Source organism: Phlebotomus papatasi, chromosome 3, assembly GCF_024763615.1.
Source record: "Phlebotomus papatasi isolate M1 chromosome 3, Ppap_2.1, whole genome shotgun sequence".
NCBI lineage: Eukaryota > Metazoa > Arthropoda > Insecta > Diptera > Psychodidae > Phlebotomus > Phlebotomus papatasi.
In genome coordinates, this window is record NC_077224.1 from 12,442,086 (window position 1) to 12,459,643 (window position 17,558).

Here is a 17,558-nt window from a genome sequence, read left to right on the forward strand (position 1 = left end):
GGTGTTCCAATCGTCCTTAAAGGGTTAAGGCAGGGCTGAGCAAGAACCATTTGAAACCGAATTGTCGTCAAAATAAGTTTGTCTAGAGGTCAAATTCTCGAATGTAACGGTCAGAACTGGTTACTGGTTACTGTTTATTTCGTTTGTCAATTGCCTGGGGCCTGGGTAATCGGAAATTTTGCCATGGCCAATACTAATTATCTCGTACAACACTCCATTTTGCATTAATCCGAGACACTTTCCCTTCTTTTATGCAGTGAGGCAAAATTATCTTTATAAAATATATTAACCAATAACCAGTAGAAAACTTATCTGTAGGGAAATTCTATAACAATATGACAAATTGTCGTAGTTAAATTCAGGAACAAGACGATATTAAAGGCCGGTGAGTTTCGGATGGCTATTACACACAGCTTTATGAACTTCTCAATTATTGATATGAGTAACATCATCGAATAATTTTGCCAAATTTAACACATAAAATATTCTAAATTTGTCATGTGACAAAGTCATACTCTTAGAGAATTCCACTACTGGTTACGCTCGTGGATTTGGATTCAAGTAGCGTTTTGACCGTTGATGTACAATTTTCATTTGACATGTTCGGTTTCAACCGTTTCAACAATTCTTGCTCATCTATGCTTTAAGGTATTTCTTGACAAATCATCAAGATAATTAGGTACATTAACCAATTATTTAAAGCTAGTATTTTGCTCAAAAGTCTCATGTTTATTAATTAAAAGGGATGAATCATGTTATTAAATTTTATGGCTGAGGACAGCACGTCACTTATTTATTAAAATTATAATTGTAGAGTACAATGGGGTAATTAGGAAGTTGACTTAAATTGGAATTTTGAGATTTCTTCACTGTTGTTTGTAAATGGGCACGATAAAAATACCACGGAAAAGTATTCTTGAGCTTTATTGTAAGGGTGCAAATAGACTCAAGCTGATCTTTGAGAATGTTTAGCCTGGAAAATTGGGCAGTAAAGGATCAATTAAATGAACTTTATGCATAGAACCTCTAAGGCAGTCTTCAGAGTAGACGTTTAGCCCAGTTCCCAAAAGGTCTCAAGATCCTGAATAGCGAGCAATTTTATTGCTTTTTGAGAATCTATAGGACACTTATCTTTAATAACTCAATCCTAAGTTAAATGACTAAGTCTTAGGTCTGAAGCCTGTTTAATGGTTGAGCCTATATCCTCAGTAGAGGGAAATGTGGCACCTTTGATATAGGATACCTCTGAAATTATGCTGTTTTCTTCTATTTTTAAGAGAAATTAAGGCTTATCGTAAGGTAATTTAGCTTCACAATTGGTTTACGAAGCTAATTTTTATCATGATAAGGGCCCAAATAGACTCAGGCTAATCCTTAAGTATATTTGATCTGTAAAATTTAGCGGTAAAGATTTATCCCAAACTACCATACACTGATGGCTTATGATCATCAATTAGAGGTCTCTTGCATAATTTGCCTTTATCCAATTCTTTATTGCCAAATTATATAGGCTAATTGTTGAGGGTCAGCCTGTGTCTATTTGGGTTCTATGGTTCAGTTCTATTTAAATAAAAATAGGAGAAAAAATCCCAATTCCAAAGGTACCCAGTTTCAAAGGTGCCCTACTTTCCCCTATATGACAGTTATGAAAAATCTTTAATGCAAAATTTTACAGGATAAATATTTAGGAAGATTAGCCTGATTTTATTTGGGCCCTATGACTCGTGCTTCTTCATTGTCTTCCTGGGAGCATGGCAAGGAACCTCCACGTGTATTTAGGGCTTTTTCGGAACTAAATCGGTGCTCCAGGACAGTCCCCGGGGACTGACTAATCCTTCCACCACGAGGCTAAAATTGAATGTCGAAAAAGTGAATTTTATGCCTCGACACGATTAATAATAATTGTCTTCTTTTTTTCATTGACTATTTAAAATTGTAGGGAAATCCTGAAATTCTCACTTGTCCGATTCCAAACTATCTCATTGAAATCTTCCTCTAAATGGAAGAAATGGAGTGAACCTAAAGACTTGAGTTGTTAAATTTTATTTAGCAGTAAAAGTAATGATTTCCTATTCTGAATAAAAGCCTAATCGCGTCTTATTTGTTCTATACAATTTACCTGAAAATTTTCAATACTTTAATTTAATTGTTTTCTCAACTAAATTTAAAATGAAAAAGAACTGGGAAGGGTCTGATTTTTTCAAATTTAATTTTTGAGAAGTTCCCGGTGGTTTAAAAAATATGAATACATGGGCTTAAAGACTGATTTAAATATTAAAAGCCTTAAGGGTTATCTCAGAATTGAAGGGATATAGGTTAATCCTAATTACGTTCTTTCGGGTAACAGAGACGGAATTACCGTGCAAAAGGATTTTTAGTACATTTTTTGCTAAAAACCATCAAAAATTTATAAAAAAAAATAAATAAATGATAAGTAACTGGGAAAACACCAAAGTTTTATTTACTAAAAACTATACGGATTTTAACGAGCAAATTTATAATGGACAGTTTAAAAAGACAAAAGCTTAAGTGCTGAAGCTTTTATAATATTGAAAGCATAGTGTACAAAAAAACACAAACCGAATCTAACACTGATGTGTGTACGTACTAAGTTCTAGGTCGAAAGGAAGGACTTGCAATGAAGTTTCTAAAATAAAGTTCTTTTTTTATATTTTGCTTCCATTTAAGTTTGCAAGACTTTATTAAAAGATCTTTATGAATTCTAAAAATTTCATATTTTATATTATACCACTTTACTACAATATTTAATATGGGCTTTAATATGGCTTAACTGCCCTAATTAGTTGTATGTTTCGACTTTACAATACGATTGCGCTAGGTCAGTCAAAGAGACCAAGATTCCCAATGCCAATCAAATCTGATTAACAGTCTGACAATTGTATTAAAACCTACTTTCCTAACTTCTCATAAGCATCCCCATAACAAAAAGGACAAGTGTATTGTATAAATCGGTAGCAGCCAAAATTCCGAAAGCCAAAATCCCGAATGTTCAAAATCCTGAAAAGGATGAAATTATATGGGGGCAAATGTTTAGAATAATTTTCCAAGACACAAGATTTCCCTTTGCCTCCAAAAAGCGCGGATGCAATCGTGAGAGTAGCTATGACACTTTTAAGAATTCGGGATTTTGGCTTTCGGGTTTTTGACCGGAACCCGTATAAATAATTTGAAATAAAGTTTGAAATAAAAAATAGAAAAATTTAAGAATTTTACAGAAAGTTTAAATAAATCATTAAAAGTTCATATAACCATTCAATTAAATATTAATACCTATAAAATATTTTAGTCTCATAATATACTCGGTCTGGACTTTCAAGCTATTGATTGTAACTCAATCAATTTCTAAAAAAAAATACTTTAATGGATCAGAAAATTCGTCAAATTTATTTTTTTTTAGGTCAAATATAAATGGATCACTATAGCTGCTCTCTTAATATACCGGCATTATAGGCCCTGATTATCTAAAACTAAATATTTAAAAAATCTCAGTATTTCAGTTAAATAACATCAAAAGTTTCTAATTCTAAAATTAATTAGATAATATTTGTAAAAAAATCACAATAATGGTCAAGAATTGTTTAAAGTAATTTCCGATTTCTCGAAAGACGCTTTTACTGACGAAAATGCTAGTTTACTGACAAAAAGTGTTTATTTATTTCCTTGGTTTATAGTCAGGGTAAGCTTGATATGTCAAAAACTTGTTATTAAATTTGTCATAACGACTAGCTTTAAAATTTAATGCGAAGCAAAGTGTTTGTTAATTTATTATTCTGCAGAATTAAAGGAACTTAAGACCTAGGGCCCTTAGAGCTATTACCAACATGCGACATTTTTGGAAAAATTTTGTTTAAGGATTATTTATTAAGGGCAATTGATTTAATAGGTTTTATAAAATGACTAATTTCTTGGAATTTAAGCTTATTTTAGAATTATAAAATTTAGGAATTTAATAGAGACCTTTTTTTCAAAAATAGAATGCAATTACAACGGAAAATTTGGTAGTCCTAATTGTCTTTAATTCGTCTAACAGATAGTGTTTGTTTTGCTTTTTTACCATAATTAATATTGTAAAGTTACACAAATACGTACTTCGGAAAGACGTTTAATTTAAAAGTGTGTAGGGAGATGTGAAGAATCTTTGAAATTTGGATTTTTCTCCTATGTTTAAATGAAACTGAGCCATATCATAATGTAATTTAGCTTCTCAATCTGTTTGTGCAGCTAAATTATAACATTATAAGGCTCAATTTTATTTAAAAATACGTAAAACATCCCAATTTCAAAACTGCCTCGCATTCAAAGGTGCCCAACTTCCCCTCTAATAATAATTTTATGTAAAGTCAAATTGTGTAATTGGGAATAAATATCACGGCAAATATTAGATCACGTTCCCTTGTAAATCCAGAAAACTTTCGGTAAAGCGGTCTTCAGGCTAGAGGTTTAATCCATTTCCAGAACTTCTCAAAATCCTAATTCCTAATTAACAAGCAATTTAATTAGTTTCTTTTTTTTTTAGAATTTAATGTACCATTTCCCGTAATATTTTACTTTAAAAGTCGAAATTTTTCAAGAAATCTTGAGTCTTAAGAATTTTGAGAAGTTAGGGCACATGACTAAACCTTATGGCGTATACAAACAAGGAGCATTTTCATTACCATTTATTACGTCAGTACTTATATAATTATACAAACAAGGAGCAATTTTCTTCATAAATTGAGTTTTAAGACCTCTATACATTGGGAGCAATTTTCATTAAAAATTGCATTTTTGACAAAATTTTGACGTTTCCACGTACAGCACTGTAAGAAATTTCCTTCAAAAAATCAATTTTTGACGAAAATTGCTCCCAATGTGTAGACACCTTTATGTCTGGAGCCCGTATAATCCAGAAATATTTTAAAACTCGTTCTGAATTGTAACCCGAGAACTTCTTGAGAATTAAAGATGTTTTTGGGATCTCACGAGACCCTTTTGACTCGGGAGAATTTTTCGAACCGTCAGGTAATCCGGTATATCTTTAAAATATCCCAAAAACCCATGGATAATGCTAAAAACTCTGGATTACCCAGGGAAGATCCCTTGTAAAACTACTCTGGGAAGTCGAGAATTATTTGGGATCTGGGAAATTTTCAGAAATCTCCTGAACCTCAATTAAACCGATTTTCAAACTAGGGGGTTTAGCCCAGTTTCCGAAGGTCAGGATTTTCTAAACAACAAGCAATTGCAGTGATTTTTCGAGGTATCTTAAAACATTTTAGCTTATGAAGAAATTTCAACAGTTAAGCCATTTGAATAAACTTTAGGTCTGATTACAGTATAATTTAGTGGTAGGGGATCTGAGTGAACCGTGAGTGACAGATCGGCAGATCGCCTCTATCAGCTTCCATGATCGAACTGATCGGCACCGTGAGTGACAGACCTGTTTACCCCTTGCTATAACCCTCGTTTTCACATTTGTCTATATTTTGTACAAAATTATTACACAATTTATGTAATATTACACAAAGTTAAAAGAAGTTGTGTATTACACTACCAAAACTATCACTAATTTTTCACTGGAAAACTACCATTAATTTTTTACATGGCGGTTTAAGATAATGAACCAGTAGTATTACGAAATAAAGGTCGAAAAATTATCATTTTTTTAGGAAATTGTAGAGAAAAGTTGCCTCAAAGCTTCTTTATACAGAATTTCAACGTTTTCAAAAGAATCTAGAAGCAGAAACTATTCTACATTTAATTTCGGCATACTCCCTCTGCATAAAAAAACGTACGTTTGGGAACAGTTTTTAATCCGAGAAAAGTTTTTTTTTCTGGTAAAACCATTAAGAATAAAGGACCATTAAAAGGTTCCATAAATTGATACAGATAGACTGACATGGATCTGAAAATTATGAAGATAACCTAACTTCATAATTGAGACGTATCGAGGATATAATTAAAATCACAACGGGGCTTTGATAGCTATACGACCGATCAGAGATATTCCAAATTATATAGCTGAAGCTCCCTTATTTAGTTCAAAAGGAATATAAGGTTATGATCAATATAACCTTTAAAACGCTATTTGAACTTAGAATAGAGCAAACTTCAGAGTTTTCCAAATATTAAAAATTATTCTCACAAATTATTACAGATTTCTCGTTCAGTCTTTCGGAGGCAAGACACTTACATGGATTTGTAAATTTCCTAAGACGCATCGAAGATATAACCTCAATTTCTGAAATAATAAACCAAAGATGTTTTTTTTTTCCATTTAGAAGTGTACGGCTCTGGTTCTTTCTTATCGCAAATCCAGAGCTCAGTTTTGTACATGACAAGTTAGTTTGAAATGTGAGGTTATGCTTTAGATAACCTATAAAAATCTATACAAATTTGAAATAAAGGGAATTTATCAATTGTTTGCAGATAAGTAATAAAGTATTAAAGAAGAAACATACAGGCACTGATCTTAAAATTATAAAGGTTATCCTAACCTTAAAATCGATACGTATCGAGGATATTATCAAAATTAAAAAGAGCCTTGTGATAATGCTTTTAGTTACTTGATTTTCCTTTAAGAGCTATACGACTAGAGGCATTCCAAACAATGAAGCTAGATCCCCGCTACCTTATTTAGCTCATTAGGTAGTTTGCAATGTATGGTTATACTTAACATAACCTTTAAAACTCTATTTAAATTTTGAATACAGCAAGCTTTCAAGTATTCTAAATATTTCAAACTCTTTTCATCAATTTTTACAGATTTCTCGTTAAGTCTTCCGGATGGAAGATATTAGCAAAGGTCTGTAAATTTTCTAAAATGATCCTAACCTCAAAGTTTAGACACATCTAAAATATAACCTCAATTGTTGAAATAATAAACCCAAGAAGTTTTTTCTTTTTAGAAGTGTACGGCTCTAGTCCTTTTTAATCAAAAATCCAGGGCCTGGTTCTTTTCATAACAAGATACTTTGCAAAATGAGGTTATGTTCAGATTGCAAAGGTTGTGTAACCTCCAAAAAGCTTTATAAATTTCGAATAGAAGGAATTTTTATTAGGAGATTTCGAACTCTTAAAAATTATTTTTATTCCAATAGGGTAAGTGTGCCAAATTTCGGCATAGTTGCATCAAAGCGTCAAATATATTTTAAATTCAAATTGATTTTTTTTAATTCTTTCTTCTTAAAAAGTGTTTCTTGGAACCTTGTAAAGAGTTTACCGTATTTATTTACTCTAAAATCATTCTTAATACATTTTAAAATGAATAAAAATATAGACATAGCTTTGGTGCTCTATTTCGGACACCTTCATTCTCATAGTTCCTTGCCCTTCGGGAATTCTTCCAATATCTTTTTCACGTCATCTCGTTTGTCCAAACTACATTTTTTGTTATTCTTTTGCATTGTATAGTCTCTAGAGTATGTAAAAATTAAAAGTTCATGGAAATTCGAAGAACAAAAAAGGTGGCCGAAATTGCAAGCTGGTCGGAATTTGGCACACTTACTCTAATTCTCTTCAATTTTTAGATCAAACTATAAGGTAATTAATCGGATTTTAGGTACATAAAAAGTGTTATAAGATTCCCTGGTCTGCCCTCTTCAATCCCATTGTGAAATTTAATTGTGCAATAAATAATCTTTAGCAAATTTCCAGAGAGAGAGAGAGAGTTTCTTCCCCTGGAATTTGCATTTTCACAAACTTCCACCTATCAATTAATCCTGGTCTTGGGGAAGTAGTTGATCGTGAGTTGAATTTTCCCGCGCAAATAATAAAACTATATAGTTGTTCACAATTATTTTTTTCACTATAAAATTGTGGTTGAATTGAGGAGGAAAATGATATCATTTGCAAAAATCGCATTGTAGAAGCATCTCACTGGCAGTGTTATCATCATAAAGAGAACATTGCGTGCCGTGATCGCCAAATTATAGTACGCGATCGATAGACGAATGAAAAATCATGCCTTATTATCTCCGTTCCCGCCTTTGCCCCACCAACCTCAGCTGACTCTCTGGAAAAGTCAGGAAAAATCTAGACATTTCCCTCACTTTCCTGGCACACAGATGCAATGGATGCAATCACGATCGAGCACAATGAAATCTGCAGAAAATCGCGATCATTTGGAGAGCTCTTTTTTTTTGTGGAATTGTGTTATGCATGGACTTCTTGCGCCAAATGCAAATGGGATTGAGAGGTGATCTTGCCATGAAGTTAATTGATAGATCTGCTTAGGTGGCAGGTTTTTTTTTGATGGTTGAGGAGAGAAAAAAAGAAGTCTCTTATAAATTCCAAATACAATATGCAAATAACATTCTCTTCAACAATATATTTTTGAATGGTATATATCCAGTAATTTCACTCTGCAACTGCCTCCATCCAGTTTATGCTAGTCCCATGTAGTTTGATCAGCAGTTGAGCCAAGTTATTGCGTGCCTTCCTTGGCAATCACCGTGATCGCACTAAACATTCTTTGGGCCCATTCCCAAGTTGATCAAGTGCAGCACTTTAGGATCACAAGATCAATTCGATATATATATTTTTTAGTTGTTCCATCCAAAGTCTCTTAAATTTAAAAGCTTCCCTCCCTCGTGAAACGGACATCCGTGTCATTTCCGACAAAATTGTCTGTATATGATCGACTTTGTCGCATTTATCATTTTATCCAATTCTTCGCGGTGACTCTTTTTTCCCCATGCCATTTCCATCAACACACTATCAACATTCTACCTCAAAACAACCATAAAACACGACAATTTTTACGATCTGCCAGTCAATGGAAAGAATACCCAGTATTAGTTTGTTAGAAAAAAAATGAATACATTTTTTTTTTACTATTATTGCGATACTTTTCCTCCCGTCCTCCACAGCACCAAATGCCTCCCCGCACAAACCTTTTTCCCATTGTATGTAATTCGCAATTGAAAAATTAGCGAAAATACTGTAACGAGACATTGTCACGTGGATGGGGCGCATAATACCGGAAATCATAATTGCATAGCCCCGGGGCAGCTGATGATGGAAATGATCGAATCCGTTGATATGAGATCGCGACATTGTCTAAAGTCACAAATGCACTATCACAATTGATTTGGCCGTTTGAGAGAGACTCTTCTTTCAGAGCTTTTCCGCCACCGCGACCACGTCAAGATTTTTCCCTCCTGGCTGTGCATTGTTATTTCTCTCTAGTGATATGCACTTGAGAAAATATAATTATTTACAAGATAATTAGACATAATCATGATAGGGTAATAAATTTTGCATTAAATCCAGGCATGGACTCTGTTTTTCTTGATGGATCTTCATGGATTTATTCCACAGGAACATTGTGTTTGTCTCCTCTGGAATGCCAGAAAAACAAGATTTTCAAAAACAAAATGATTCAGAACAAAATTGCATTGTCATGTATATAGCTTTAGAAGTTTTAGCCGGATGTAAAGGTTTGTTTTTTAAAATATCCTTCCGGGAAGGAGAAATGAAAGATATAAATACCCTGAATGCTTATGCAAGGGTTCAAACTCTAACCTCTTCAAAGTGAGGTTATGCTTAACATAACCTTGAAATAGAGCGAATTCAAAAATCTGTGAAATTGCTTCCACAAATTGATACAGATATATCTGGCACTGATCTGGAAATTATGAAAATAATCCTAACCTTATAATTGAGCCGTATCGAGGATGTAATCAAAATCACAACGGGGCTTTGATGGCTATACGACCGATCTTAAAAATATTAAAAAAATGACCGATATTAAAAAAATAAAGCTAAAGCACAGCTCCCTTATTTAGCTCAAAAGGCAGTTTGCAATTTGAGGTTATGATTAACATAACCTTTAAAACGCTTTTTAGACTTTGAATAGAGTAAACTTCAAAGTTTTCGAAATATTAGAAATTATTTTTACAAATTATTACAGATTTCTCATTAAGTCTTTCAGAGGAAAGTCATTTTATATCACAAATCCGTAGTATAGTTTTTTACATGACAAGTTAATTTGCACTGTGAGGTTATGCTTTACATAACCTTCGAAGAGCTATTCAAATTTGAAGTAAAGCTAATATTAAAATTTTAAAAATATGAGCAATTGCTTTCATAAGGACAACTCATTTAGAGAAGAAACACACTGGCACTGATCTTAAAATTATAAAGGTCATCCTAACCTCAAAATCGAGACGTATCGAGGATATTATCAAAATTAAAATGAGCCTTGTAATAACGCATTTAGTTACTGGTTTTTCTTTTGAGAGTTAAACGAATAGAGGCATTGCAAACCATGAAGTTAGAATCCAACTCCCTTATTAAGTTCACAAGGTAGTTTGCAATGTAGGGTTATGCTTAACATAACCTTTAAAACGTTATTTAAACTTTGAATAGAGCAAACTTCAATTTTTTTTTTAAATCTTACAAACTCTTTTCATCAATTGTTATAGATTTATCGTTAAGTCTTCCGTAAGCAGCATATTAAGAAAGATCTGGAAATTCTCTAAGATGATCCTAACCTCAAAGTTTAGACACATATAAATATAACCCGAATTGTTGAAATAATAAACCTAAGATGTTGTTTTCCTTTTAAAAGTGTACGGCTCCAATATATTCTTGTCACAAATCCAGGGCCTAGTTCTTTTCATAACAAGTTACTTTGCAAAATGAGGTTATGCTCACATTGCAAACGTTGTGTAACCTCCAAAAAGCTTTTAAATTTCGAATAGAACGAATTTTTATTAGTAGATTTCGAGTTTTTAAAATGTATTTCTACTCTATCTTGGGTAACTTTGCGGGATGAGCCTATAATTCTTTAAATACATTAGAATTGACTGCTGGAAATATAAGAAGCAAGAAAGAGATCACTTGAGAAAATTTATTTCAATTTCATTATTAAATTACTTCTATATCGATTTTAATAAATTTTAATAAACAAAGATTATTGTGTAAGAAAATGAAAGAAGTAGAATAAGGTTATGTAACAAATTTGCCTTTGGTATAACCTACAAAAAATGGATTGCAATGATCAAAATAATTGCAAATATTCTTTTAAACACTGAAAATAACACTGAAAGACCTCAGGATGACAAAAATTGTGATAAAAATTTGCTTTTAGATAAGAAATGATACACATCTTACTACACAAGTTATGTTTTTCAAGGTTATAACATTGTCAATCATCTTTTTCTGTTCATTCTATTGGAATTTAGTGAGATATTATTACGAAATGTGAGGTTATATTTGTTGTAACGATTTTCAACATGAATGCAAATATCTGATTATGCAACTTGAAGAGAGTCTTTTAAGCTGTTAGGTTATGTTTTTCTTATTACTTTAATTTAGAAATTTGTAAGACAAGCAAAAGTGTGAGAATTGCTGATTCTCTGATGAAGTTAATAGTTTTTGAAAAAGTCCATTAATGGATCTTACTTAATTATTTGGTCAAATACCTTAATTATCAATCAAATTTTTTACACCTTTTCTGATTACTTAATAACTAAATTTTCTTTTCTTGTTTTTGGTCTTGTTTTCAAAATTACTGGCGTTGGCATATCTTTTCAATTTAGTGAAATTCTTTCTGTTAAACAAGGATTGAAATTTCAATTTCATTTTCAATCGAAAATAAGCAACAAAAAATTGAAAAATCAGATGTAAAATTTAAAAATTAGCAGTAAAATATTAAAAGTTATCAGTAAGATATTAAAAATGAGCAGTAAAATGTTAAAAATGAGCAGTGAAACATTAAAAATGAACAGCAAAATGTTAAATATGAGCAGTAAAAAGTAAAATTGATCAGTAAACTATTAAAAATGTGCAGTAAAAATAAAAATAAGCAGTAAAATATTAAAAATGAGTAGTGAAATATTAAAAATGAACAGTGAAATGTTAAAAATGAGCAATGAAGTATTACAAATGAACAGTAAAATATTAAAAATGAACAGTAAAATGTTAAAAATGAGCAGTAAAATATTAAAAATGAACAGTAAAATGTTAAAAATTAACAGTAAGAATCAAAAATGAGCAGTGAAATATTAAAAAACAAGCAGTAAAAAATTTAGGGTTATAATGAAATTACTGAAGTAAAAGCGTGATATTTTCACTGCTTACAAACTTTTAAATTAAGTATATTGCTAAAATTTGCATTTTTTGCTGATCAAATTTAACTGTTTACTGATTATTTGTACATTTCCGAAAGAATTGTTACTGAGAATTGCAGTAATATATTTTAATGTTCTTTGATTGGCTGAAACTTTGACTGCTTTCAAGCTTTAGCCAATAAAAGAAGTCGATGGGACTGGAATATTTTATGAAATGAAATATTTTATTATTTGTAGATTATCTATTTTATGATTAAATAATTTTTAGGATATTTAAAAATAATAAAATGTTCTGGTTCCGATATTGGTCACTTTAAGCGTTTGACTTTTAAGTTTAAAACGGTCAAACGGATAAATAGATATTTCAAGATATTCGTCTATTGAAAATATTTTCCACAGAGATCGCATTAGAATTCACAGAGCATGAAGTTTGACTCATAGGTGATCTTCAGAGATGATCACATGTCGTTCCATGGGAAAATTATGTGCAATTGAATAGTTTGTATAACAAACTTTCCAGACAGTAACAAAAAAGTCAATAAAAAGTAGCAATAATAATTCATAACGCTCTGCACTTAAACTCAAATGACTAATTTAATTATTATTGATCTGTTGTGTCTGGCGATCGTTATTTGCGATCAATTGATCATGGCGATCATAGAGGTAGAGCAAGGTGTAGGTTTTATGTACAAAAAAAAAATCCTGGGAATGCGATCATATCGCAATATTTTAATATTCCTAATATTTGTATGCAATTTTCTTAAATACCCCAATTGAAATTCAATACAGAGAAGTTCTAAATACGATCATTCGATCACTTATAGAGATCATGACCGTTCAAGTTCACTCACAAGATCAGACACAAAAATCCTTCAGTGGATCGTAACAAAAGCATTTTGCTTCTAGACCGATTCACTTTAGAGAGGTTTTTATTTTCTTTTTTAGTATTTTATGAGCTTTTATTGAAAGCTGATCGAACGTGCGATCGTGGAAGATTATGTGTACAAAATTTAGTACAATTTTGCAGAGATTTCTGTAAGATTTTCTGTGAATATTTCCTAAGAGATAGCGGACAGAAGATGTAGCATATGGACAGGTATATGCCATCCGTATAAATTTTCAGCAGAGTGTTTCTTCATCTCATTCTCTCGAGGTAAATTCCACAAATCAAATGAGATTAATGTTAGAGGGCACAAATAAGTGGCATGTGCGTCAAGTTCAAGATAGATCATTCTCTATGGCGAAAATTCAACAGAGAGTGATAGTGAATTTTCTTAATGGGGGAAATTGCTCTTGAAAAAAAGTAGTTTAATGTGTCAGTGCTTAGAAGATCTCCAATAGTTCTTATTTCGGGGAAGGTCAGTGAGTCAGGTGCCTCTATCTTCTTTAGGAAAGGATCTTCCAACTCATGCTTGTTATCTCGCAATCAGCCCATGTCACTTTACTGCAAACACTCTGTACCTAATCCTCATAAAACTGTCTTCCCTCAGACGTAATTTATTGCCATGGTACGAGAGAGGTACAAGTGGATAAACCTACCTGTCTTACGTGCCAGATATTTGGATTCACTATGACGGAATTTTCCGTGTAAATTTGTCTGCATTTGTGCAGAGTGTCTAGATCACACTGGATAATCCCGACTAATTTTTACACAATATCTACCGAACGTTTTTGGAAAGTTTCTGCGTGAATTCCCCAATATTTGATCGGTTATTCCCTTGTGAGTACAGCTGCAGGTGTTTTCTTGCCACAGAAAAATGTGTCAGCTTTATGCCGGACACAATGGGAATTATCTCGATTCTTTTGTCCTCTGGCACATCCCAAAAAAAAAATTAATAATCCAAAAATAAAACTAATTCTACTACGCATCTTAACGTTACACTTTTCATCTCACGGAGCAAAAACAGAAGAAAAATTGACGTAGAGCAACGTAGACAAATAGTGAATAGAAATGAAAATTGAATACATATATTGTTTTTTTTTGTAACTTCTCAACAGAGAGGCATTGAACCTCTTTAATTCTTAAGCAGCAGAAATTCATTGCCTCATTATTGTTTATTTTTTTTTAAAGAACTCTCCGCCGACTAATTAACATTGATGGTAATGAAAATTATTTTTGTGAAAGAAACGTGAGATTTAGCAATTCTAAGAAATTTGCAGGGAAATTCACTATCACTGCAATTAAATAATTTTGTAGAGCTCTTGAAACATGTTCTAAAAATGATTCGTCATTAAGAATTTTATTTCTCACTACTCCTTCTATAATTTGATTCTCTCTATTATCAACGTCTTTCGCATTAATTCGTACTTGTACTAAAAAACGGTAATCGAAGTATTTATGAGAGTGCTTGATTTTTAGTACTACTTATTGAAATTTTCTGGATTGCTGTTGAAGTCATCAATAATAGAGATTTATTATAGAACAGAAATTAATTGATGCTTTTTAATATTAGTACTTAATATATGTACTAAAATTAGTATTTTATCTTATATTATTTTTGCTTTATATACATTATATACATTTGCTAAAAATTTGGCAATTTCAATTAAAATTCATCGCAGGTTTTTAATACGTTTAGTACATGTATGTACTAATTATTTTAAATTTTTATTTGTTTATTACAAAAAGACAAAATTTCACTTAAATTTAAATTTATGATTTAAAAAAAGGCACTAAAAATTTTCAATATCTCTTGATATTTAGTACTCCCTCTGTCCCGAAATAAGTCGTACGTTTGCTAGTACATTTTATATAAAAGAATGTACGACTTATTTCGGGACAGAGAGAGTACTAAATATCAAGAGATATTGAAAATTTTTAGTGCCTTTTTTTAAATCATAAATTTAAATTTGAGTGAAACTTTTCCTTTTTCCAATAAAAAAAAGTAAAAATTTAAAATAATTAGTACATTCATGTATTAAACGTATTAAAAACCTGCGACGAATTTTTAATTGAAATTGCCAATTTTTTAGCAAATGGTATTAGCACTAATATTAGATGAAATACTAATTTTAGTACTAATATTAAAAAGCATCAATCATTTTCTGTTCTATAACAAATCTCTATTATTGATGACTTCAACAGCAATCCAGAATATTGCAAGAAGTAGTACTAAAAATCAAGCACCGTCATAAATAGTAGTACTCTCTCTGCTACTAGTACTACTTATCGAAATTTTCCTTTCTGCTGAAGAATTCGTTTTGAACTCCCAAGTCAAATGGTTTAAGATTTTTTATACGTTCAGTACATCATTACATACGCTTAATTTAGATTTAGTACTGAAACCACTGATACCATATGTGACTGTTTTCTGAAAAAAAAAAAAAAAAAATAGTAACAAAAATACGCATAATTCGCAATTCGAACTATAAAAATCATAGGTTTCTAAAACGTTTAGTACATGCCTGAACTAATTATTTAAATTTTTGACTTCTTTTTTAAAGTGTCATGAAGAAAGAGAAGTTGATATTTAGGTTTCCTTTATTAGATTTTCATTCACTAATTTCATATTTCAATGCAAAAACTGTATTTTGTATTGCATTTAGTACATGCCTGTGCTTATTATATTTATTTTTGATCTCTGAAAAACCGCAAGCAAATAGAATTTTTTTTCTCTGATTTTTCTTTTTTTTGGATTTTCTTAATTTCGCTTTTTAATACTAACAATGCAAGTTTAATTGTGTTTAGTACATGCATGTGCTAATTACTAGATTTTTCTCTCTAGGAAACCACAAATATAAATGGTTATATTTAGTTTCTGTTAAATCTAAATTTTTAATTTCTAAAAAAAGACATTAAAAATTTTCAATATTTTTGGACTTGTAGGACTACTTATTGAATTTTTTTCTGTAAAAGAATTCACTATGAAACTTTGAAACTCCAAATAAAATTATTAAAGACTTTTAATGCGTTTATTACATATATGTACTAATAAATTATATAAGACTTTCTACTTGTTTCTTGAATATGTTTAGAGACGTAGAAATTGTAATTCAATTTCTCTTAAGTAGATTTTCATTCTTTACTGTCATATTTCAAAAAAATCTGAATTTTGTATTGCATTTAGCACATGCGTGTGCTAATTATTTCGATTTAAACTTGCTCTTTCAATAGGCTCAAGCAAATAGAACTATTCTTTGTGAATTCTTCTCGTTACTGGATTTAATTATGCAGAAATTACTTAGGAATTATTTACTAGATTTAATTTGATGCACATGAATGTGCTAATTTAGTACATGCATGTGCTAATTATTCGAATTTTGTTATCTATAAGTCGCAAATATGAATTATTACATTCAGCTTTACTTAAAACAAAATGTTTTATTTCTAAGAATAGACACGAAAAAAAAATCAATATCTTTAGTACATGTAGGTATGTGCTAACTGTGTAAATTGTTCTACCTGTTCATTGAATATGCGAGAGCAATTTCTAATTGTTCTATTTAGTTTAACTTTATTACAGTTTACTTATTTCCCTTCACATTTTAATATAAACGCTAACGTTTTCATCACCTTTAGTACATGCACGTACTAATGTAATTTTCGCTCTAAAAAGGTGAGAAATAAAAATTGATGTATGAAATATTTCTTTTCTAAACTTCAATGAGAACATATCAAGAAATTCGATGCATTGGTTCGTATTTGAGCAAACAAACAAACAGTAATCATCATTTGATTAATTATTTTGCCATTTTATTGCAAAAAATAAAATTCTTAGCATGTCTAGCACATGCATGTGCTAATTATTGAGATATTATTACTTTATATTTCTTTTGTACTATGTGAGAATGTCAGATTGTGTAAGAGAATTTTATATCAATTTTGAGAATATTTGAAATTAAAATAAAATAAAAAATCACTGATAAGGTTACATGTACTAACATATGTATATGTTTTAATTACTTCCATTTTTTCTTGCCCCATGAACAGTTGCAAATAGAATGGACTTGTATCTAGTTCCTCTTTAATAGATTTATATTCATTGTTTTGAGAGTTTGATACAAATTTAATAATTTATACTTTTAGTGCTTTTAGTACAAGTACTGTTTTATTGTAATTTATGTATATCTTCAAAAACCCTTAATTTATTAAATAATCGAATAAAATGAAGCTATGAGAGCACATATTTAATTTTGGATTTGCGCTCAATGTTCAAGTTTTATGCAAAAATCTGTAGGATGGACATAAATTTTATTAACATGTAGAACATGTTTGTGCTAAACTATTCTTTCTTTCTTTGTAATGAAAAAGCTTTTAAAAAGGAGTTATTTTTTAAATATTATTGCTGTCTATTATTTCTCAAACTTTGTCATGTAAAACCCGAATTATTTATTCTGTCAATATATTTAGTACAGCCATGTACTTCATCCGAATTAATATTTTTTAATATAAAAAAATAAAAGTATTATAAGCAAGGTTTTGAAATAATTTTCAAACTATGTTATAAATGATTTCATAATCCTTTTGAAATTAAATTTAAA

At 30.7% G+C, this 17,558-nt stretch overlaps 2 protein-coding genes across 10 annotated transcripts in view; one reads left to right on the forward strand and one right to left on the reverse strand.

Annotated features, from left to right (window-relative positions):
* LOC129807774 (protein stunted) overlaps nucleotides 1-17,558 on the reverse strand; it is a 351,397-nt gene that overhangs the window by 24,419 nt on the left and 309,420 nt on the right. The gene's annotated exons all lie outside the window — the stretch shown is intronic.
* LOC129807756 (UNC93-like protein) overlaps nucleotides 1-17,558 on the forward strand; it is a 54,384-nt gene that overhangs the window by 17,488 nt on the left and 19,338 nt on the right. Inside the window, exon 1 of one of the 8 annotated variants that reach the window (XM_055857228.1) lies at nucleotides 13,026-13,230. The exons of the other annotated variants lie outside the window; for them this stretch is intronic. The gene's annotated coding sequence lies outside the window, so the exon portion shown is untranslated. Of the gene's footprint in view, nucleotides 1-13,025; nucleotides 13,231-17,558 lie in introns of those variants that run through there. 8 annotated transcript variants of the gene reach the window in all.